Source organism: Arachis hypogaea, chromosome 6 (genome assembly GCF_003086295.3).
Source record: "Arachis hypogaea cultivar Tifrunner chromosome 6, arahy.Tifrunner.gnm2.J5K5, whole genome shotgun sequence".
Lineage (NCBI taxonomy): Eukaryota > Viridiplantae > Streptophyta > Magnoliopsida > Fabales > Fabaceae > Arachis > Arachis hypogaea.
Genome location: NC_092041.1, coordinates 42660806 through 42684470, shown reverse-complemented (window position 1 = coordinate 42684470; position 23665 = coordinate 42660806). Strand labels below are relative to the sequence as shown.

Sequence of the window (23665 nt, the reverse complement as noted above, 5' to 3'; positions counted from 1 at the left end):
TGCATTGCCCATGTTAATGGTCACGTTAACCATTAACGTGAAAGTTAACGTGGAGTTGAAATTGATGAGCCAACGTTAGTGACACTCACCTTTGTCACTAACGTTGGGATGGCATTCATAACCACGTTAAGAGCCACGTTAACTTAGTTAACGTGAGCTCTAACGTGAGGACAAGGGGCATAAGGCAACGTTATTGGGAAAGGTGAGTCCCAATAACACTTGCAAAGATGAGACATAACTACATTAAGAGCCACGTTAACTTAGTTAACGTGAGCTCAAACGTTGGGGCTAGGGGCACAAGGCAACGTTATTGGGAAAGGTGAGTCCTAATAATGCTTGCGAAGGTTTGTAAGGCAACGTTAGTGGTCACATTAGTACCACTAACGTTGGAGTTAACGTGGGCCATGTGGTGGGAACGTTAGTGAGAAAAGTGATTGCCACTAACGTTCTCGAACCCACAATGTCACTCAGCGTTAACGCCACTAACGCCCCAAGCCAAAGTCCATGCTTACGTCACTTTCTCTCTGCAACTAAAGCTGAGCCCACTAAAGATTCCCAACTGCTTCAACTTAAGTTCAAAGGCCCATATCCAAGACTTGCAGAATTGACTAGAAGACCAAGAAGAGTAGTATATATAGGAGTAGTTTTGAACTAGAAAAGAGAGTGGCACATTGGAGAAAACAACACTCTGTATATTTTACTTTTTTGTAACTTCTAGAGTTAGAATGTATCTTTCTTCTTCTTCATTTCCATTTTCCAGAGCTATGAACAACTAAACCCATTTCATTGGGTTAGGGAGCTCTGTTGTAATTTGATGGATCAATCATAGTTTTCATTATTCTTCTTCTTTCTTTTTTCTTGATCTTACTAGAAAGCTTTCGATCTTCATCTAATTGGATTGTTATCTTGGGAAAGAAACTCTCCATAATTGGATCTCCTCTGAGCCTTGGAAAAGGGATGAGGAGATCATGCTAGAAATGCTTTCTCATGTTGGACCAAATTGGGGTTTGGATGGGTATAGTGACATATAACCCTACCAACACTTTGATTTGGAAATATATGTGGTATAATCAGTGACCATACCTCATCTCTTCTCATGAGCAATTAAATCAAGGAATTGGGCAATTGTTCAAGTTTAGAGAGATTGGATTGCCAAGGAATTGGGATTCAATCACTTAAGATTGCCAAGGAGATCAATGAATGCATTGATTGAGGAAGAGATGAGAATGAACTTGATCCGGAGAATGCAATACCTCCTGAACCCAATGATTTCCCCATTTCTGATCTTACCCATTCTCTTTACTTTCTGTCATTTACTTTCATGCTAATCACCCCAATCCCCATTTAAGATTCTGCACTTTATTTTCTATCATTTACTTTCCCGCCATTTAATTTTCTGCAATTCTACATCCACTTTCTGCTTAGCTCAACTTGAGTATTCTTCCAATTAAAATTGCTTGACCAATCAATCCCTGTGGGATTCGACCTCACTCTATTGTGAGTTTTTACTTGATGACAATTCGGTATACTTGCCAAAGGAAATTTGTTGAGAGACAAATTCCCATGCATCAAGTTTATGGCGCCGTTGCCGAGGATTGATTTTGAATCAACAATGATTAAGTTGGAAGATCACTAGATTGAGCATTTTTTTTCTTTTGTTCATTTTGTTTAGCTGTTTACTTTTAGTTACAATTACTTCTTCCCTTTCCTTATCTCCCCTTTTATTTTCCCGCATTATTTACAATTCTGTTCACTAGCCCACTAACTGTTTGACAATTTGCACCACTCACACTAACAACCACTTTAACCATTATATTTCTGCAATTTCTTTCTTGCTGTGAGCTGTGCTGGTTATATGACAGGTAGAAGAAGCGGAGCTTCAACATCCTTTGATTCTGAACCTAAGAGGACCCTCCTTAGAAAAAGGAGGGAAGCAAGAGGCAAAAGAGTTGTTGGAGCAGAGGAAGAGGAGGAATTCTTTGAAACAATCATGGAGGATAACCATGAAGGAGCAGCTCATGATCATGCCAGAGATGGCCATGTGAATCATGCTGAGCCAGGAAGAAGGGTTCTAGGATCTTACATCAACCCAGACCCAGGCAACTGTGGAAGCAGCATCCAAAAGCCAACCATACATGCTAACAACTTTGAGCTAAAACCCCAGCTCATCACCCTTGTTCAGAACAACTGTTCATTTGGAGGAAGTGCCCAAGAAGACCCAAATCAACATTTAACCACCTTCGTAAGAATATGTGACACTGTGAAGTCTAATGGCGTCCACCCAGATCTTTACATATTGCTCTTGTTCCCCTTTTCACTCAGGGACAAGGCGTCTAAATGGTTGGAGTCTTTCCCAAAGGAGAGTTTAACAGCATGGGAATATGTAGTGAACAAATTCTTGGCAAGGTTATATCCTCCTCAAAGGATCAACAGGCTGAGAGCTGAGGTAAAAACTTTCAAGCAACAAGATGGTGAGACTCTCTACGAAGCGTGGGAAAGGTTTAAGGATTTGACAAGAAGGTGCCCATCGGACATGTTCAATGAATGGGTACAGCTGCATATTTTCTATGAGGGACTCTCGTATGAATCAAAGAAGGCAGTGGATCACTCATCCGGAGGATCTTTGAACAAGAAGAAGACCATTGAAGATGCCATAGATGTCATTGAGACTGTAGCTGAGAATGACTACTTCTATGCTTCTGAAAGGAGCAACACTTGAGGTGTAATAGAACTGAACCATGTTGATGCACTACTAGCTCAGAACAAGATGATTGCCAAGCAACTAGCTGACCTTACAAAGCAAATGGAGAAGAACCAAGTTGCAGCAGTCACCACACAATCAACAACCCAAGAAGGAGTAAACACAGAGGAATGAGGTGAATGGGAGCAAGCCAACTATGTTGGTAATTCACCAAGGCAAAATCATGATCCATACTCCAAAACTTACAATCCAGGATGGAAGAACCACCCCAACTTTGGGTGGGGAAACCAACAAGACCAAGGACAAGATCAGAGATGTCAAAATCACAATCCTAACAACCATGCTATCCACCAACATTCATCACAAAGATCATATCAACAACCACCTAACCACACTCCTTGATGACATGTCACCATGTCATGTTTTTCTATGTTTTTTCATACAATAAATTGATGATTAGTGCTTAGATATTGCATTCTTTTGTGCTTAATTGGAATATTTCCTTGATCTTTTAATTTTATAAATCTTGTAGGAAATAAGAAGAAAAAGAAGCAAAGAAGCACAAAATAAGCTAAAAAAAAGAGCTTTGGGGCACACTTTGAAGTTGGAGCACACTTTGGAGCCTTAGGCCACGCTTTTAAAAGCGTGGCCCATGACCAAATCAAAGAAGGAAGCAACCAGCACACACAATGCTCCGCTCTTGCCAAGAGCAGAGCATTATCGTGATGAAAAAAATGAGCATGGAAGCAAAATTTCCGCTAAGTTAAAATCTGGGGGCTCACAACATGACCATGCCTCCTTCAAAGGGCTATAACTCGAGCTACAAATGTCCGATTGATGTGCTTTCAGTTGCTTTGGAAAGCTGACATTCAGAGCTTTCCAACGATATATGACAATCCATATTTGGCATGAAATTAAGGCACGAGTGAAATGCATCTTTAAGGGCCAAAAACAAGCAAAAAAATCAGCCAATGCTTCCACCAAGGTTCGAAGCTGGAGCCTCACTCCAAAGCAAAGTAGCACTCTCAAGGAGAGCAGAGTGCTCTCTTGGAGAGCATTGTCGTGCTCTCTCCCAAAGAAAATGCAAGAAAATTGGGCAAGAATGCAACCCCCAAGGCTTGAACACAGTTACCTCACCAAGGAAGCCAATGCTCCGCTCCCCACAAGAGCAGAGCACTATCCTGATTACTACGCAACCTTGGCGCGCTACAAAGGATCCCCACACAAGGCACCAATGCTCCGCTCTCCATAAGAGTAGAGCATCCTCCTGGGAGTGTCATCCATGGGCCAAAATTCAACCAAAAATCCATTTAAATTCAATTCCTCACCAATTGAACCAAGGCCATCTAGATCTTCAAATCCAAAGCAAGCTAAGCCCATTATCATCAAAGGCACAAGAACAAGCTAGAATTAGGATTTTCGTTTAATTTGTGTTTCATTTCAATTTCATTTTATTTTGTAAAAAGCCTATATAAAGGCATCATTCTCATTTTCATAGGAAGGCTTGCTCCATTAGGGAGTAGTAGTAGTAGATAGCTCTCTCTTTTAGTTTTCCTTTTTGATTTTGAATTGTAGATTGAGAATTGAAGGAATTCTGTTTCACTCTTGATCTACAATTTTTCTTTGTCCAGCTTCTGCATAATTTTTAGTGAATTGAGAATTGGAATTGAGTTTTCCTTTACTGCTTCCATCTTCATTTCTTCTATTTGTTTGCTATTGAATCAAGGAAGGGCTTAAGATCTAGACTTGTTTTCTAGTCTCTTTGATTCCCTGAGGTCTTCAATTTTATTTTGCAATTGAGTTGAGCTCTTGGCAACTCTTCTATTTTTACTGTTTCATTGAAATTGTTGATTCTTCATCTGGAATTTCATGCATGATTTAAGTTCTTACTGTTTTGATTCTTGAACACCTTTACATTTCTGTTTTGATATTGAATTGATCTGTTTATAAATTTCATATTCTGAGAGCTCTTTAATTCACTGCACTTTACATTTTTCAGTTCTATTTAAATTCCCAACACCTACATCCATTTTATTCTTCCTGCAATTTAGATTTCCAAGTACTTATTCTCTAAGTTCAGCTTCATTGCTTTCTTTAATTCCCTACACCCAATTCCCTTTATATTTACTGCAATTTACATTTCTTGTCATTTAAGATTTTGTCAATTTACTTTTCTTGCTCTTTAAGTTTCAGTCACTTTACTTTCTGCAATTTAAATTCCCTGCAAATTTACATTCTGTTGGTCAACTTCACGCAATTCATTCAATGTTAGCTTGACTAAACTAATCACCCACTAAAGTTGCTTGATCCATCAATCCCTGTGGGATCGACTTCACTCTAAGTGAGTTATTACTACTTGATGCGACCTGGTATACTTGCCGGTGAGTTTTGTGTTGGATCGTTTTTCACACATCAAGTTTTTGGTGCCGTTGCCCGGGATTGATTAGATCAATAATGATTAAGTGGGTGAGAAGTCTAGATCAAGCATTTTTTTGTTTTTGTTCTCTGTTCTAAGTTGAAACCAAGCTGTTTGTGTTTTTGCTTCACTAAGAAGTTCTTCTCTGAGACATGAACTTCAATTTTCAATGGTGTTGTGTTTTACAAAATTCAAATGGAGTTCAACTCATCTTATGATCAAAAAAATTTCATGGGATATTATCCACCATCACCAATCTCTAATGGTGGATGGGAGTATCACCAAGAAAATATAAATTCTGAGCACTCCAATCCATGGAGATTTGCTTCAGAAACACAAGATGAGCAAGAGAATCATATGGGATATTTCCCTCTACCACAAAATGATGCAAGTCATGATTCTAATGGTGGCTGGGAGTATCACCAAGAAACTGCAAATTCTGAGCAGTCAACTCACATGAGAGAGTGTCCAACCTCACCTTCCAGTTCTACATTAGAAAATTCTTCATCAATTAACTATGCCTCAACACAAAATCCATCCCAAAACTCACAACCAACACAAATTTTCAAGAGCCAATGACTCTCAAGGATTGAGTCCATGCTCAAAGGATTTGAGGAGAAGACAAAGAAACACGAGAAAAAACTAGAAAACTTCTTCACAAACATGGAAGTGCAGTTAGCTCAATTGTTGAGTGCAACGAAGAAAGTGGAAGGGCAAGATGAGGAAGCCTCTGTGTCAAGAAAAATTTCAATGAAAAATAAGGTGGAGGAGGCATTTGAACCTGAACTTGCATATTCACAGAAGCCACTTGAGATTACGAGGGAAACAGAGAGGCACATGAAGGAAAAGCTCATTGAACCACCATTGCAAGGAACTCTTGATGAAGACAAAACTCCAATAATCACACAGCAACCAAGTCTTGAATTCAAAGAAGTGAAGGCAACTAGCAAGAACACCAATCCTGTTCCTGATCCAGCAAGCAAGATCAATCAAGCCATTTGCAAAAGGAAGCTTGCTAAGAAGAGGCCAAGACAAGGGACACTTGCTGAATCTTCTCCCCCTTTGAGGTCATTCCTGTTAACAAACTGGAAGAAAAGGAAGAAAGTGAAGAACAAGTAGACAGTAGGTACATTTCTTCTCCATGCTTTGTCTAAATTTCAATAAATTGGCATATGATTACATTCTAAGTTTGGTGTTGCCTTGCAACAAATTATTTTCAATCTTTTTGGATGATTGCATCAAATCAAAAATGAAAGTGACACACCAAGATTCTAAGTTTGGTGTGCCACTTATTTTCTATGCAAATCATTCAAGCAACACTACTTGTCTGCATAATCATAATGCCTCTGTAGTTTTATTTTTCTCTTTTAATTTGACACTTTCTCATTCTACTGGCTTTAGTCATTTTTCTGTTTTTTAAATGCTTTCATTTAGTTTGCTTATTAACTATTTTTGTTAATACATCACGAAGACATCCTTATTCATGACAGACTCTTCATTTGGTGATTGTATTTAACAAATAACAGTTTCTTTTGTTTAGTTTTAGTTTAAATAAATTGACATATAGTTGCATTCTAAGTTTGGTGTTGCTATGCATCAAAATTTAGTTCCAATGCTTACTAGATACTTGCATTAATTTCAAGTGAAAGTGTCACACTAAGTTTGGTGTGCCACTTATCTTTTATGCAATGTATTGTGCTCACCTTCTTATGTTTGCAATCAAAATGTCTCTGTCTCTGGTGCCTTGATTGTTATCTTTCATTTTGCTTGCTTAAAACACATGTGCTACTAACATTTCATTGTATAAGACATTCATGATCCATCTCAGCCCCATAGCCATTGTTCTAATTGTTGCTTGAGGATGAGCAAGCATTCTGAGTTTGGCAAGGGAAAGGAAAGAATAAGAGGAAAATGACAACAATAGAGAAGATGGACTACAAGGTTGTAAAGTTCCTTTTCCTCTCCTTTGTTTCCAGCACTTTAAATTGCATGATTGTCTTTATATTCTCTGTATGCATGTGTAGTATGACTAAGCATAGCTTGAATTTTGATTGAAACATGGTGCTGTGACATTTTAACTACCAACTTGAATTCTGTGAGTTCAAAAGCAGTAAATCATCATGATCATAAACAAACAAGGAATTAAAGAAGAGTTTAGCATGTGCATACAAGTATTGGAAAGCTTGTATGATTAATTGTTGCTCAATTGCATTAGATTTTATTTAATTGAAGTTTTCATCAAGAACATTTTGTGAAATCTTTTAAAATCATGAAAACCTTGGAAAAAAAAAGCAAAAAGGGCAAGAAAAGAAAAAGGAAAAGAATGGGAAAGCTGAAGGCTCTGAGTACCAATGGCAATTTATTTGTTAAGTGCTTGTGGTGTTTATGTATCAAGCCAAATGCTTAAAAACAAAACACTTAGAAGTCAAGGCTAGGCTCAAGTGCAAAAGCACTCCCTCAAAGCTCAAGGCTCAGAGCATCAATGGTTAGAGAGTCAAGAAAAGAAACAAATGAGCTTAATGAAGTCCTCTAATTAAATGCTTGTGGTGCTTATGTATCAAGTGGTAATACTTGAAAACAAAGCATTTAGAAGTCGTAGCTTTGTTATTAACTCATGGGGCAAAGCACCCAAAAGGAGAAGCTAAAAAAAATCAAAAGCTTGTTTCAAGGAAGAATTATAAGAAAAAGATTTCATAAATTGAGCTAGATAGAAGCATCAATCATTTACATTTCTTTTGTGATTGAAGCACGCATAGAAAACTAGCTTACCATGAACATTGAGTTGCTATTCTTCTTACCTTGGATTGTCAATCTTTATTGCATGATTCTTTTCTTGCTTCGTGACAAGCAAGGTTTAAGTTTGGTGTTGTGATGACATGTCACCATGTCATGTTTTTCTATGCTTTTTCATACAATAAATTGATTATTAGTGCTTAAATATTGCATTCTTCTGTGCTTAATTGGAATATTTCCTTGATCTTTTAATTTTATAAATCTTGTAGGAAATAAGAAGAAAAAGAAGTAAAGAAGCACAAAATAAGCTAAAAAAAAGAGCTTTGGGGCACACTTTGAAGTTGGAGCACACTTTGGAGCCTTAGGCCACGCTTTTAAAAGCGTGGCCCATGACCAAATCAAAGAAGGAAGCAACCAGCACACACAATGCTCCGCTCTTGCCAAGAGCAGAGCATTATCGTGATGAAAAAAATGAGCATGGAAGCAAAATTTCCGCTAAGTTAAAATCTGGGCGTTCACAACATGACCATGCCTCCTTCAAAGGGCTATAACTCGAGCTACAAATGTCCGATTGATGTGCTTTTAGTTGCTTTGGAAAGCTGACATTCAGAGCTTTCCAACGATATATGACAATCCATATTTGGCATGAAATTAAGGCACGAGTGAAATGCATCTTTAAGGGCCAAAAACAAGCAAAAAAATCAGCCAATGCTTCCACCAAGGTTCGAAGCTAGAGCCTCACTCCAAAGCAAAGTAGCACTCTCAAGGAGACCAGAGTGCTCTCTTGGAGAGCATTGTCGTGCTCTCTCCCAAAGAAAATGCAAGAAAATTGGGCAAGAATGCAACCCCCAAGGCTTGAACACAAGTACCTCACCAAGGAAGCCAATGCTCCGCTCCCCACAAGAGCAGAGCACTATCCTGATTACTACGCAACCTTGGCGCGCTACAAAGGATCCCCACACAAGGCACCAATGCTCCACTCTCCACAAGAGTAGAGCATCCTCCTGGGAGTGTCATCCATGGGCCAAAATTCAACCAAAAATCCATTTAAATTCAATTCCTCACCAATTGAACCAAGGCCATCTAGATCTTCAAATCCAAAGCAAGCTAAGCCCATTATCATCAAAGGCACAAGAACAATCTAGAATTAGGATTTTCATTTAATTTGTTTTTCATTTCAATTTCATTTTATTTTGTAAAAAGCCTATATAAAGGCATCATTCTCATTTTCATAGGAAGGCTTGCTCCATTAGGGAGTAGTAGTAGTAGATAGCTCTCTCTTTTAGTTTTCCTTTTTGATTTTGAATTATAGATTGAGAATTAAAGGAATTCTGTTTCACTCTTGATCTATAATTTTTCTTTGTCCTGCTTTTGCATAATTTTTGGTGAATTGAGAATTGGAATTGAGTTTTCCTTTACTGCTTCCATCTTCATTTCTTCTTCAATTTGTTTGCTATTGAATCAAGGAAGGGCTTGAGATCTAGACTTGTTTTCTAGTCTCTTCGATTCCCTGAGGTCTTCAATTTTATTTTGCAATTGAGTTGAGCTCTTGGCTACTCTTCTGTTTTTACTGTTTCATTGAAACTGTTGATTCTTCATCTGGAATTTCATGCATGATTTAAGTTCTTGCTATTTTGATTCTTCAACACCTTTACATTTCTGTTTTGATATTGAATTGATTTGTTTCTAAATTTCATAATCTGAGAGCTCTTTAATTCACTGCACTTTACATTTTTCAATTCTGTTTAAATTCCCAGCACCCACATCCATTTTATTCTTCCTGCAATTTAGATTTCCAAGTACTTATTCTCTAAGTTTAGCTTCATTGCTTTCTTTAATTTCCTGCACCCAATTCCCTTTATATTTACTGCAATTTACATTTCTTGTCATTTAAGATTTTGTTAATTTACTTTTCTTGCTCTTTAAGTTTCAGTCACTTTACTTTCTACAATTTAAATTCCCTGCAAATTTACATTCTGTTTCTCAACTTCACATAATTCATTCAATGCTAGCTTGACTAAACTAATCACCCACTAAAGTTGCTTGATCCATCAATCCATGTGGGATCGACCTCACTCTAAGTGAGTTATTACTACTTGATGCGACCCGGTATACTTGCCGGTGGGTTTCGTGTTGGATCGTTTTCCACACATCACTCCACAACACCCATATCAAAACCAGCATGATCACCCTCACCCTTATAACCCAAACCCACCATCATACCCTGAGGATAGACTCTCTAGGATTGAAACCTTACTTGAAGGTCTATGCAAGGAAGTCAAAGATAGCAAGGCATTCCAAGAAGAAGTGAGATCTAATATGCAAAATCAAGATGCGGCCATTAAGAAACTCGAGGCACAAATCGGCTACATGTTCAAGCAAATTCCTAGCCAAACCAATTGCCGTAACATTAATCCAAATCCAAGGGAGGAATGCCAAGCCATCAACCTCAGAAGTGGAAAGGAATTGAAGGAGACTTCCAAGATACCATCAGCGGAAAATTCAGACAAAAGGGAAATAGAACAAAAAGAAGATCAAGTCATCCCTCCTAATACACATCGAGAAGAAGAGGTGCTGAGGTCATATCCTCCAAAAGCCCCATATCCTCAGCAATTGAAGAAGAAGGGAGATGATAACCAATTTTCAAGATTCTTGGAAATCTTCAAAAGGTTACAAATAAACATACCCTTTGCAGAAGCAATAGAGCAAATGACGCTTTATGCTAAGTTCTTGAAGGAGTTGATGACTAAAAAGAGAAGCTAGAGAAACAATGAGACGGTGGTGTTAATCAAAGAATGTAGTGCCATCATTCAGCACAAGTTACCCCAAAAATTGAAGTATCCAGGGAGCTTCCAAATCCCTTGTATCATAGTGGAGATCACAGTGGAGAAGGCCCTGTGCGATCTAGGAGCCAGCATAAATCTGATGTCTTCAACAATGATGAAAAGAATGAAGATTGAGGAAGCCAAACCGACTAGGATGGCCCTACAATTGGCAGACCAATCATTCAAATTTTCCTAGGGAATAGTGGAGGATTTGTTGGTAAAGGTGGGAGACTTTATTTTTTCAGCAGACTTTGTAGTGCTAGACATGGAGGAGGAAGCTAAAGTATCCATCATTTTGGGAAGGCCATTCTTAGCCACTGCCGGAGCCATTATTGACATCCAGAAGGGTGAACTTACTCTTAGATTGCATGATGAGAAGATGATATTCAATGTGTTCAAGGCCATGAGTTACCCATAAGACTCATTAGGAGAGTGTATGAGGTTGGATTCAATGGAAGCTATATTACAAGAAACTCTGGAGGAGGAAGAAATTGAGGAGCTAACAGAAGAAGATGAATCAACATTGAGAGAATAGGTAGCGACAGCTGAGGTTCATGACCAGGGGACACTAAAAGGAAAGAATGAAGAGAAAGAAGCACCCAAACTTGAACTGAAGGAATTGCCACTGACCCTCAAATATGCATACCTAAGAGAAAACAGAAGCTTTCCAGTAATCATAAACTCAGCTCTTAGCCAAGAACAAGAGGAGGAATTACTCCAAGTGTTGCAAAAGCATAAGGATGCCATTGGGTGGACTCTGGCTGACTTGAATGGGATTAGTTTAGCCATACGCATGCACAAGATACTGCTGGAAGATGATTCTAAACCTTCCATTCAAGCCCAAAGGAGATTAAATCCAGCCATGAAAGAGGTAGTGCAGAAGAAAGTCATGAAGCTGTGGCAAGAAGGGGTAATCTACCCAATCTCTGACAGCCCATGGGTGAGTCTCGTTCAAGTAGTTCCGAAGAAAGGAGGAATCACAGTAGTGCCTAACGAAAGGAATGAGCTCATACCTACAAGAACTGTCACGGGATGGAGAATGTGCATTGACTACAGAAAACTCAACGCATCCACATGAAAAGATCACTTCCCACTCCCCTTTATGGATCAGATGCTGGAAAGACTTGCAGAACATGCTTACTACTGCTTCCTAGATGGTTATTCAGGATATAACCAAATAGTGGGTGATCCAAGAGATCAGGAAAAAACATCATTTACTTGTCCATATGGAGTGTTTGCTTACAGGCGCATGCCATTTGGGCTATGCAATGCGCCTACAACCTTTCAGCGCTGCATGCTTTCTATTTTCTCAGATATGATAGAAAAGTTCATAGAAGTCTTCATGGATGACTTTTCAGTGTTTGGGGATTCATTCCCTGCTTGCCTGAATAACCTTGGCTTAGTATTAAAACGATGCCAAGAAACCAACTTGGTCCTGAACTGGGAAAAATGTCACTTCATGGTGACAGAAGGAATAGTTCTCGGTCATAAGGTTTCTAAACAAGGCATTGAGGTGGACAGAGCTAAAGTGGAACTAATTGAAAAACTACCTCCACCTAGTGATGTCAAGGCAATTAGAAGCTTTCTCGGGCATGTTGGCTTTTACAGAAGATTTATAAAAGACTTTTCAAAAATAGCCAAGCCCCTGAGTAATCTTCTTGTGTCAGACACCCCATTTGTATTTGACCAGGGATGCATGCTAGCATTTGAAAATTTGAAAAAGAAACTATCCTCAGCCCCTATCATTGCCCTACCTGATTGGAACCTGCCATTTGAGCTGATGTGTGACGCATCAGACTTTGCAGTGGGAGCAGTGTTAAGGCAGAGGAAAGATAATTTGGTGCATGTCATATACTATGCCAGCAAAGTCCTTAATGACACCCAAAAAAATTACACCACCACTGAAAAGGAATTGCTGGCAGTGGTTTTTGCATTTGACAAGTTTAGATCATACCTTATTGGATCTAAAGTAATTGTTTTCACTGATCACACAGCACTTAAGTATCTGTTTGCTAAGCAGGATTCAAAACTAAGATTGATAAGGTGGATTTTGTTGTTGCAGGAATTTAATATTGAAATCAGAGACAAGAAGGGAGTGGAGAACAAAGTGGCAAATCATCTGTCTAGAATCCCTTGTCAGAAAAGCAGTACACACGAAGCAAGTGTAAATGAGTTCTTTCTGGATGAACAATTAAGGCTGGTTCACAAGGCACCCTGGTTTGCAGACATTGCAAATTTCAAGACAACTGGAGATCTACCCCCAGGAATCAACAGACATCAAAGAAAAAAACTCATTAATGATGATAAGTATTTTGTGTGGGATGAGCCATATCTTTTCAAGAAGTACTCAGATGGGATTCTTAGAAGGTGCATTTCAAAAGAAGAAGGACGAGAAGTCCTGTGGAATTGCCATGGCTCTTGCTATGGGGGTCACTTCGGAGGAGAAAGGACTGCAGCCAAGATATTGCAGTGTGGGTTCTTCTGGCCCACTCTTTTCAAGGATGCAAAAGAGCTAGTGAAGGGCTGCAATGAGTGCCAAAGGGCTGAAAATCGACCCAAGAAAAACGAAATGCCACAAAACTTCATCCTAGAGCTTGAATTGTTTGATGTGTGGGGAATCGATTTCATGGGACCCTTCCCAACTTCCTATTCAAACAATACATCCTAGTAGCAGTAGATTATGTATCTAAGTGGGTGGAAGCTATTGCAACCCCAACAAATGACAATAAGGTGGTCATAAACTTTCTCAGGAAAAATATCTTTAACTGGTTTAGAGTCCCACGAGCCCTTATCAGTGATGGAGGAACCCATTTTTGTAACAGACCCCTAGAAGCCCTCCTCATGAGATATGGGGTGAAACATAAGGTTGCTACACCTTATCACCCCCAAACAAGCAGGCAAACTTAGATATCCAACAGAGAGTTAAAGAGGATCTTAGAAAAGACTGTGGGAGCATCCAGAAAGGACTGGTCAAAAAAACTGGATGACGCTCTTTGGGCATACAGGACAGCCTTCAAAACACCAATAGGAATGTCCCCATATCAACTGGTATATGAAAAAAGCATGTCATTTACCTCTGGAGTTGGAGCACAAAGCCTTTTGGGCTCTCAAACTGCTGAACCTTGATAGCATTGCTGCTGGTGAGAAAAGAATTCTGCAGTTGCAAGAACTGGAGGAATTTAGGTCTCAAGCCTATGAAAACACCAAGATCTATAAGGAAAAAGCAAAGAGGAGGCATGACCTCAAACTAGCTCCAAGGAGCTTCGAAGAAGGGCAACAAGTACTCCTCTATAACTCCAAATTGAGGTTATTCCCTGGAAAACTCAAGTCAAGGTGGTCAGGACCCTTTCTTGTCACAAAAGTCTCACCTTATGGACGCATAGAGATCATGGAGGAAGATTCAAAGAGGACGTTCACAGTGAATGGAAAAATACTCAAACACTACCTAGGCAACATAGGGGAGGGCCCCAAACTGAAGTACCATCTCAACTAAGGAAGCAACTGTCGAGCTAGCGACATTAAAAAAGCGCTTTCTTAGGAGGCAACCCAACCAAAGGTAATTTTCTCTTCCTAATAGTTTAATAAAAGGGTGAAGTGGCTTCTCTATATTGCAAGGAGCTAAGTTTGGTGTTCCACACCATAGAAATCCAAAGGTGAATGTGTGATTCTAAGCTGGTACTCCATCAAGGAGTGTGTTAAGGAACACATCTGAACCCTTGGATTGACTAGTTACTAGCTCCAACCAATCAGGAAACCACCTAACAATAGTTTAATGTATGTTTTGTAGTCAATTGCTCAATAAAAGCACATGAGGTTCCTTGCATGAATTTAATCTATTTCAGTAGGCAGGAAACTAAGTTTGGTTTTCACACACCAATTGAATTCCAAGAACTTTTAAGCATACATGCAGGCTAACGAGATCTCAAGTGTTTGGGAGGACAAACAACTTCCACTCAAATTCTCTCAAGAATTCAATCAATCTCTTAAAACATATACATCCAAAAGGCAGGAAGGATGCTGACGGAAAAAAAATAAGATATCAATAAGAGGTTATATTGCACTAAACTTTGCTGCATTATAATGTTTAGAGTTGAAGTAGGAGTTCTCCCTTGTTCTCTACCTTTTCAAGCTTTAAATAAGGAAAATCATGTATGAAATAGAACATGCTTCCATAGTAGTTTAAGATTTTCAATTCTGCATTTAAGTTTCATTGTTGTTAAAGTCTACAATTACTAGTCTAGTGTCCTTGGTTTTCAACTTCATCTTGCTTACTTGTATGTTTGTCCCTTAAGCCAAATGAAAAGAAATGATATGAAAAACAAGAGTGCGGTTATTTTGTGAAGTGAATCCTATATGTTTGTGGTAGGAAGATTAGTTAGCTAAGTTGGTTCACCAATAAGGAAAGAATGCAACTATCTATCCTGAATCCTATGCTTGAAACACATCCTATGAGACTAACTAAATAATAAGATCCCAATAAGAAAAGAAAAAGAGCAATAAAAAAGGAAGTGAACACAATAATAAATAATGATAGGCACCAAGGGTTTTAAGATGGAGGCATGTGTCTGTGGTGCTCATGTATAGGGGATATACTTGGATGAATAAGCTCTCAGGAGTGCCTTATCACTTGGTAACTTGGGTTGACTAACTCGGGATTATCAGCTGAAAGTCCACTATCAAGAGTAACCCTTGCTACAGAACACTTAGTAACCCAAAGAGGCGCTGGACACCTAGGTCTCAAGAAAGAAAAAAAATAACAAACCATGTGCCTGTGGTGTGTATGTATGAGGGAAAGAGACTTGAGGGAGTAAGTCCTTAGGGGTGTCTCAACACCTAGCACCTTGAACCAACTGGTTCGGGAGTGTTGACTGAAAGCTTATCATAAAGAGTCGCCCCTCTTACAGAGCACTTAGCCAAAGGAAGAATGCAATAAATCTTGAGAAAACAAAAGAAGGAAGGATCAATAACTAGGAAGTCACAGGGGATGTAAGTAAGCAAGTGTTCAAGGGTATGATAAAAGCCTGAAACCTGGTAAAGGAATGAACCTAAGTTGCTATGCATGAAACTCCATAAAACTAAGGATTTGACTTCCACAATAATGATTTATTCCTCTTGCCTTTTCATTCAACATTCATGTTTCAGTACTTGCTTAGGGACAAGCAAGCTTTAAGTTTGGTGTTGTGATGCCAGGGCATCTAAGCCAGTTTCACTGACCTCTTCTTTACTGTTTTAGGGTAGTTTCATGCATTTTCTTAGGAAATAAGCAAGTTTTGGGTAAAAGAACACCTACATCTTGATTTAGACAAATATTGTGAATTTTATATTATTTCATGAGAATTATGCAAGGAATGAATGTTAAATTGGATAATGCATGATTTCATGACTTGGATTAGAGCTTTGATGCACTTTATTTGTGTAATTTCAGGACAAAGGAAGCAAGGAAGAGACACGTTAGCATCCACACTAACCTAGTTAACGTAGGTACTAACGTGGAATAGCAATAAGCTTGCAGCATTAATGAGAAAAGTGAACACCAGTAACGCCCTCGAAGCCATCATGAACCACGTTAATTGCCACGTTAACTACATTAACGTGGTAGTCAACGCGGAGACAAAAAAAACTCCAACGTTAGTGGTAATTGTGATCACCACTAACGCTCCAAGATGTGGCAATGAACTACGTTAAGAGCCATGTTAACTAAGTTAACGTGGACTTTAACGTGGAAGAGAGGGACAATGCCAACGTTAGTGACACTCACCTTTGTCACTAACGTTGGATCAAGCTTGCATTGCCCACGTTAGTGGTCACGTTAACCACTAACGTTAAAGTTAACATGGAGCTGAAATTGATGAGCCAACGTTAGTGATGCTCACCTTTGTCACTAACATTGGGATGGCATTCATAACCACGTTAAGAGCCACGTTAACTTAGTTAACGTGAGCTCTAACGTGAGGACTAGGGGCACAAGGAAACGTTATTGGGAAAGGTGAGTCCCAATAACGCTTGCGAAGATGAGACATAACTACGTTAAGAGCCACGTTAACTTAGTTAACGTGAGCTCTAACAAGGGGGCTAGGGGCACAAGGCAACGTTATTAGGAAAGGTGAGTCCCAATAACGCTTGCGATGGTTTGTAAGGCAACGTTAGTGGTCACGTTAGTACCACTAACGTTGGAGTTAACATGGGCCATGTGGTGGGAATGTTAGTGAGAAAAGTGATTGCCACTAATGTTCTTGAACCCACAATGTCACTCAGCATTAACGCCACTAACGCCCCAAGCCAAAGTCCATGCTTACATCACTTTCTCTCTGCAACTAAAGCTGAGCCCACTGAAGATTCCCAACTGCTTCAACTTAAGATCAAAGGCCCATATCCAAGACTTGCAGAATTGACTAGAAGACCAAGAAGAGTAGTATATATAGGAGTAGTTTTGAACTAGAAAAGAGATTGGCACATTGGAGAAAACAACACTCTGTATATTTTACTTTTCTGCAACTTCTAGAGTTAGAATGTATCTTTCTTCTTCTTCATTTCCATTTTCCAAAGCTATGAACAACTAAACCCCTTTCATTGGGTTAGAGAGCTCTGTTGTAATTTGGATGGATCAATCATAGTTTTCATTATTCTTCTTCTTCCTTTTCTCTTGATCTTACTAGAAAGCTTTCGATCTTCATCTAATTGGATTGTTATCTTGGGAAAAAAACTCTCCATAATTGGATCTCCTCTGAGCCTTGGAAAAGGGATGAGGAGATCATGCTAGAAATGCTTTCTCATGTTGGACCAAATTGGGGTTTGGATTGGTATAGTGACATATAACCCTACCAACACTTTGATTTGGAAATACATGTGGTATAATTAATGACCATACCTCATCTCTTCTCATGAGTAATTAAATCAAGGAATTGGGCAATTGTTCAAGTTTAGAGAGATTGGATTGCCAAGGAATTGGGATTCATTCACTTAAGATTGCCAAGGAGATCAATGAATGCATTGATTGAGGAAGAGATGAGAATGAACTTGATCCGGAGAATGCAATACCTCCTGAACCCAATGATTTCCACATTTCTGATCTTACCCATTCTCTTTACTTTCTGTCATTTACTTTCATGCTAATCACCCCAATTCCCCATTTAAGATTCTGCACTTTATTTTCTGTCATTTACTTTCCCGCCATTTAATTTTCTGCAATTCTACATCCACTTTCTGCTTAGCTCAACTAGAGTATTCTTCTAATTAAAATATCTTGACCAATCAATCCCTGTGGGATTTGACTTCACTCTATTGTGAGTTTTTACTTGACGACAATTCGGTATACTTGCCGAAGAAAATTTGTTGAGAGACAAATTCCCATGCATCACCAACTCACCATCTCAAGAAGAACCTCCACTTTGGCGTGCCACTTGGTGTCGAAGGCGTGGCACGCCAGCTCCAAGAAGTCACTTGGGCGTGCCACTTGAGAACCCAGGCATGGCACACCAAGCTTGAAGAGTGCACAAATGCATGGGCATGCTACTTGAGCAGCATGGCGTGGCACGCTGGTAGAATAATCCAGAGAAGGAGCTGAAGGCAACTAAAGACTGGCGTGCCACTTGAAGTCGAAGGCGTGGCACGCCAACCTCTCAATCTCACTTAGGCGTGCCACTTGGTATCGAAGGCGTGGCACGCCAACCCAAGCATCTCACTATGGCGTGCCACTTGAAGCTGAGGCATGGCACGCCAACCACTGGAATCAAGGCAAGATTATGGGCATGGCACGCCAACCTTCAGGCGTGGCACGCTGGTACAAGTTTCCAGAGAGGATGAAGGAGGCCAATTACATGGGGCGTGCCACTTGGTATCGAATGCGTGGCACGCCATTCACCATTCTTCACTTAGGCATGCCACTTGAGCAACCAGGCGTGGCACGCCAGTGTCATTCAGAGGGCAAAGAAGCATTGGGGCGTGCCACTCGAGTTCGTGGCGTGGCACGCCAAACAAAGGAACCACTCACTCACAAAGGGGCGTGGCACGCCAGTGCAACTTTTCAGAAAAGCTTAACCAAGCATAGAGCAAGGGCGTGGTACGCCAGACCCTAAGCGTGGCACACCAGTTCAAGTTTCTAGAGGCATAGAAAAGTGGAAAAAGGCAAAGGGCGTGCCACTTGAGTTCGAATGCGTGGCACACCAAGGTTGATAGAGAGATGAGCGTGCCACTTGAAGGATTGGGCGTGGCACGCCAAGCTAGAAATGAAGGGCACGTGACACGCCAGTAAAGCGCCAGCCACACGCCAGCTGAGAAGTCACGCTTATTGAGTGTTTTCTTTTCCCTCGAAAACGTAATTTTCCCTTTTCACATTTGTAATTCTTTTATTTTACTAGGAGTAGTATAAATACCCCCATGAAGTACTGAAGAAGGGGGTTAAGCAGTCAGTTTTAGATCCACTTTTACACTTCACTTTTGAGTACTTTTGAGCTATGAGTAGCTAACTTTCCTCTCATTAAGAGAGGGAGCTCTGTTGTACTTGATGGATTGATAATAGTGAAATTCTTCTTCTCTTTATCTTCTCTTTGATTCGCTAGAAGGAATTTCATTCTTAATGCTTAGTGTTCAATTATCTTGGGAAAGAGATTGAATGTAATTGGGTTTCATGGGAACCTTGGGAAAGGAAACATGAAACCATGCTTGAAATTCCTTCTCACACTTGAGTAGAATCTGGGTTTTGGTGTTTGGATACGTGACATATAATCCTCCCTCTACCTGGACCTATAATGGTGTGTGGTATAATCAGGGACCAAGCATATCTCTCTTCATAAGCAATTAGACCAAGGAAATGGCTATTGATCAAGATCTGAGATTGGGGCTCAATCAATCATGATTGCCAAGAGGTCAATGAGTTGCATGATTGAAGAGGATATAAGCTAGATTTGATCCAAAGAGATAACATCTCCCAATCTCAATGAACTTCCCCATTCTTATCTATCCATTTCTTTACAGCTTAATTTTTACATTCAGCAATTCCCCACTCCCATTTACATTCGAGTCATTTATGATTCAGCACTTTACATTCTGCAATTTCTATTTCTGCACTTTCTTGCTTTTCTTTATATTCTAGTCGTTTACATTTATGTCATTTACAATTCTGCACTTCACAATCTTATTGATCCGCTTGACTAATTCATCAACCAATTAAAACTGCTTGAATTTGCCAATCTCTGTGGATACGATCCCACTCCACTATGGGTTATTACTTGGCGATAATTTTGGTGCGCTTGCCCAAAGAACTAATTCACTAATTTTTGAATGGGGTGTGAATTAGAACTCATCACGTACCCAGACAGCTTATTCGAACTCAGGGACACCCCGATCCGACCTCTAGGATACATCTCCTTACACACCACTTTTGGAAAGGGCGCGAGGTCAAGGACCTTAAGCATCGATTACATCGTAGTGGACGTAAGCTCGGTCTATAATGCCTTAATAGGTCAAACAATTCTAAACAAGCTGGCCACTGTCATCTCCACCCGACATCTCTGTGTGAAATTCCCCACAAGCGAGGGAATCGCTACCATAAAGGGGGACCAAAGACTCGCAAGAAAATGCTACAATGAAAGCCTCAACTTGAAGACCAACTCGGGCAGAAAAGAAGTCAACACTATCGAGTTGGGAGGCGCCCGGGTTTACGAAGAGCTACGCCCTAGACCTGAGGGGGAAACTGAGGAGGTCCAAATTGGGAATGCCCCCTACAAAACGAGAAGCATAGGGGCGAACTTGAAAGAGAACCTAAAGAAGCAACTCATCAGCCTACTAAGGGAAAACGCCGACCTCTTTGCCTGAAAAGCTTCCGACATGCCTGGCATAAACCCCGACCTAATATGCCATATGCTCGCAATATACCCAGGCTTTCGACCTGTCTAACAGAAGCGTAGAAAACTCAGACCTGAGCGGGCAAAGGTCGTGGAGGAACAAGTACAGGCCTTGCTGGAAGCAAGATTCATAAGGGAGGTAAAATACCCACTCTGGCTATCCAACGTCGTATTGGTGAAATAGCCAAACGGAAAGTGGAAAATGTACGTGGACTACACTGACTTTCACAAAGCCTTCCCCAAAATCCCTACCCATTGCCAAGCATCGATGCTTTAGTCGACGCATGATCTAAAGCATGATCTAAACTAAACCTAATTTCTCTCCCCTTGTTCCCTCTTGAATTTTGTCTCAAATAGTTTCAGAAACCGCCCCCAGCGTGTTCCTTTAATGAGGTCACATGACAAGTGTCACGCGTACGCGGGATGTCACGAGTACGCGTGGCCTGGTAAATTTCCTTCCTCAAGCATACGTGTGGCCTTGCGCTCACCAAATCCTTATTTTTCATGAATTCTCCACTTTGTATGCTTTTTCTTCGCTTCTTTGATATAATCCTTTCCTCCTAAGCCTGAAATCACTAAACAAATACATCAAGGCATCGAGTGGAATCAAAGTGAATTAAATTTAGCAAATTAAGAGCCTAAAAAGCATGTTTTTAATCTTAAACTCAAATTAGAAGAAATTCACAAAATCATGCTATTTCATTGAATAAATGTGAGATAAGTTAATAAAATCTGCTAAATTCAACACAAGATAAACCACAAAATTGGGTTTATCAATCGCTGACGGCCTTTCCTCTTGGACATTTTTATCTTTCATAATTTTAAGGTTTTCTCTGAAGACATGAGCAACTAATCTCCTTGGTTAAGGTGAGGAGCTTTGTTGATTCCTATGGACTAATATTCTAGTTTTTCTTCCTTTGATTAATGCATGAAAAAGTTTCCGTTCTTCATCCAAAGGACTTGAATATGTTGGAAAATAATTCTTTTCTGACTTGAATTCTTTTAATTTATTGGAAAAGTTAATTAATTGAATTAAACTTGAAACTTATTCTTACAGTTCTTAGGTTTTGAAATTAGACTTGATAGGTGACATTGAATCAACTAGGGGAGATTCTTATGAATTGTGTGATGTATAAATCAATGAACGTGTCTCAACTCTTTTCTTTAGTAATTGACTAAGGAATTAGCGATTAACTAGGTTAAAGAGAAATTGAATTTCCAAGGGATAGGGGTTTGATTATTAATGATTTGCCATGGATGTATCTTTACATGATCACGGTGGAAAGTGAAAATATTGGTTCGGAAGTCTCAACATCTCTAAACCTTAACTCTTTTAATCATATTATCTTTCAATACTTACTGTTTACTTTTGTTTACTTCACTGTTTATGTCCAAGCTTTCTAAAACCCTTGTCTGACTAGAATAATCAATTGATAATTTTTTGCTTCATCCGTTAATCCTCATGGGAATGATAACCCACTCCCATGGTATTACTTGATACTATTCGGTGCACCTGCCGGTAGTTTGTGGTTTGTAAATCTGCATCACGGGGTCTTTGGTACAAACTCCTCCTCATCCTTAGATGAACCACTTTCATTGCTGTCGGTGACGTATTCTTCATTTGACTCCTCACTGTCCACGTCTATGTGTTCCGTTGGACTTGCACATTGCAGAGATGCTAGTGCAAAAGGTGGGTCGACAAAATTTGAGTGTCTAGAACTACTACCACCTACGTCTCCAACCTCCGCAGAAAGCTCCATCACTTGTTGGGTCATGATTCTCCTATGGACATCAAATATTATGAGCACATGCTTATCGCCGTCGAGCCAAAAAATACAAAACCGAAATACTCTATTTTTTCGTCAGTTCTATAAACCTATAGCCAACATAACTCTTACAACTTCATGTCCCATTAGCACCCATACTCGTTAATATTAGGCTCTTCAACTCAAACAGAGTACTTAATCAATAAATGCGCAAAAAGATAGGACTATCACACTCAAATATAACTCCATCATTACTGTTTCTCGTGTGATGATTAGGATATACACGCACAAAAATATATTCACCACTAGACATTTTTACTAAACTTATTGAAAGAATAGAGAAGAGAAATGGATTAGAAGAAGTGATATATTTGTGAGGAATACTAATACTTGCAAATCCTTTTATAGTTACTTTTAATTTGTCATATTATATGTCGTTTACCGTGTAAACGAATTGATTATGCATGTATTTCCTTTACACTGTAAACGAGATATATGCAGTTTTTTGTCTCCCACGTGTCACGTGTGCACCCATTTTCTTTGTTTAAAATAATGTAAACGAGATACATACATAATCAGTTTATTTACACTACAAACGAGATAAGTAATAAGACCTAAAATCGTAAAATTGTGTCCAAATTATCTATTTCGATAAATAAAAGAATTAAATAATTTATTTAAAAAAATTCCAATTCATGTTATATAAATTAGTCTTATATTATTTTATATTTATATAACTATCTTACAATTATACTTATATTGAATTGGCGTACCGAAATTTCATTTTTGTTTAACTAATTTAACTGTTATTTTCTTAAGAGCAAAGTAATAAAAAAGTTAAGACAATTAAATATTATGTTCAAGAATAAATTAAGTTTTTTCCTTCTAATTTTACTTATTAAACATATTCGTTTGAAATATCCATAAAGATCTTTCTTAAAGCGCATCAAAATGCTTCAGAGTGGATAATTTTATTATTATTGTTTTTTTTTTGTGACTTATTATTATTGTTATTGAAATTAATAATTGTTTTTGTCAAACCGAAAGAAGAGAAAAGTTTATTAAAAGAAAACTAGTAATATTTGGTGTTGGATTTTGAGTTACAGTATATATAATACACACTAGCAAGAAAATTGAACCCCCCCCCCCCCCCCCCCCCAAATGTTTCTTTCCTTAGTTGAGAACATTAAGATAATTATTTGTGTATAACGGATCATCTAATTTGGAAATCATATTTTTACACACTATTTTTGGTTGTCGATATTAAACAACAAATAATTGATAATTGGTTCAAATAGTCGATAGCTACCAAGTGCAGAGAGCTTATATTTTTTCCCCTCTTATTAATCTATTTATTTATTTATGTTGGGGGGATCCAAAGA

General features: G+C 39.0%; 1 pseudogene; it reads right to left on the bottom strand.

Annotated features, from left to right (window-relative positions):
• Window positions 1–2431: 2431 nt before the first annotated feature.
• On the bottom strand, window positions 2432–2533 carry LOC112700367 (small nucleolar RNA R71; annotated as a pseudogene).
• Between the last annotated feature and the right edge of the window lie 21132 nt (window positions 2534–23665).